Raw genomic sequence first — 2338 nt, 5'->3', positions numbered from 1 at the left:
ACCCAGGCAAGGAGGTTCCCTTGAGCACGTGATGGGAATACTCAAACACTGGAGGGCTCTTTCTTCTGTGCTCAGCACCCATTAATTCAAAAATAAGACATCTAAATTAGCTGGGTGGGCATGGTTCTGTGTGCCTATAGTCCTAGCTACTTGGGAAGCTGAGGTGGGAGGATCGCTTGAGCCCCAGATTTCGAGGCTGCAGTGAGCTATGATCACACCATTGCACTCCAGCCTGGGTGACGGAGTAAGACCCTGTCTCTAAAATAAACAAACAAACAAACTCTAAAAACCCAAAACAAAGATAGCACATCTATCATGCCTAGAGTAGCTCATTTTCCTATAAGGCCCCTTCTTCTGCCCAGTCCTCTACAATCATTCAAATCTTTGTGAGTACCTCCTCCAGGAAGCCTCTGAAGGCTGGATACCTTGAGAGGATAAATAATGGATACCATCTACTGAGCACTTACTGCAGGCCAGCTGTGCTAGGCACTTTCCTTGCATTAATTTACTCCATCCCCACAACAACTTCATCAGGTAGATGCTATTATTCTCTGCACTTTATGGAAGACGAGGCCTGGTCACTTGCCAAAAGTGTGAAGTTTAGTAAAGCAAGAGCCTGGAGTTTGAGTGCAGGTATGTGCTCCTGCACAGTACATCCTCCTGGACCTCCCGTCTTTCTATCAGTCAAGGACATTAGTTGCAGATAATAGAAACCAATCTTGGCTGGGGTCATCAGAAAATGAACCTCTGAAAGGATAAGAGGTGGCTCATAAAATCTCTGAGAGAGTGCTCACATATACCACATACAAAAATTGGGAGAATAAAATTTCTTGGAGGGTTAACCCAGGCTGGATCCTCCCCAGTCCCATTTCTGCTTCCTAAGCACATAGGAAGATGAGGTTTCTCAGCCTGCCTTTCAGTTAGGCCAATGGAACATAAGGGGAAATTAATGCATAGTGTTTCCAGGCCTGTCCCTAAAATTTCTTGCCATATCCTTGACTTTCATGGTCCTGTGAAAGAGAAGGAACTGCGATGCTGGAACCACACTATTAGTAGCCCAGGGCACGAGTCACCGCCTGGAGATGCATTGCCCAGACAAGCTGTCCAACCCGCATCCACCTGTGTATGATTGGAAAGCAAAACTGCTGAAATGTTGGGATTTATTTGTTTCATGGGATGACCTAGCCTATTCTGACCATTAAGACTGGAAAATTAAGCTTGGTGGCTTCATGCCCAAGCCCAGCATCTCAAATCACAGGCTAGAACTGCTTCGGTGAAGACATTAATGCCATCGCTGCTGGCATAGATGCTGCAACTTGCACCACTATCACCGCTGGCCCTGGACAATGGACACTGGACAGAGCCTGTGCTGGCTGCTTCTGGAGAGTAGGAGCTGTCACCATGCTTGCTCGAATACATTCTGTGCAGCTGGATCATTAAGATATGGATTCTACCTTCAAAGGGCCAACTGTCCAGTCCGAGGAGTGAAAATCCACAGAAAGCCATTGTAATAGAAGAGGAAGTGCTGAGTCTGTTGGCAGAGGACAGTTACTGGACTCTGATTCCTGGAAGAAGAGAGGACTTTCAGTCAGGATAAGTGGCCTATGTGGTTTTGGGCTCTTGTGATATTGTCTAAGTGTATGTCGAATTAAGTTACCATCTTTTGAAATTCAAGAACCTAAGGAAAAATATTGAGGATAAAAGTGATACAGAATTAATTTTTACTAACCAAAAGAGGCCTACAATCCCCAAACACATATTCTCAGTGTATATATAGGTATGTATATGTACATTTCTACTCCAGTCTTCACTCTTAGGTCAATAGTTACCTCTTTCTCTTCCAGAATGGCCCTTATTTGGCAGATTGAAGTAAAAGGTAACTTTATGTGTTGTTGTTTTAATTATAGGACATTATGGTATTTTAAAGATCTTTTATTAATGAACCCAAAGTCCTATCCTTTTCCTGTCAGTACTTTCATTAATGGCACAATAATAACACCACCATCAATTATTTTACTAGTACTCTTAATTGTCATTTGGGTTTCGTGTCTGGAATAGTTTTCCAAAAAAAGAAAAAAAGAAGAAAAATAAAAAATCTCATTGTATTCAAAGGCTTTTCCAGGAAGTTTTATTTAATAGTTAATACAGAGAGCTGTTAACATTGACGTCCCCACACACATTCTTGGTTTTTCTTCTTCTTCTTTTTTTTTTTTGAGACAGTCTCGCCCTGTCGCCAGGCTGAAGTGTAGTGGCATGATCTTGGCTCACTGCAACCTCTGCCTCCCGGGTTCAAGCGATTCTCCTGCCTCAGCCTCCCAAGTAGCTGGGACTACAGGCA

The sequence above is a fragment of the Mandrillus leucophaeus genome, unplaced genomic scaffold, assembly GCF_000951045.1.
Source record: "Mandrillus leucophaeus isolate KB7577 unplaced genomic scaffold, Mleu.le_1.0 Scaffold15, whole genome shotgun sequence".
NCBI lineage: Eukaryota > Metazoa > Chordata > Mammalia > Primates > Cercopithecidae > Mandrillus > Mandrillus leucophaeus.
The sequence above is the reverse complement of the archived record's forward strand: the minus strand, read 5'-3'. Positions refer to the sequence as shown.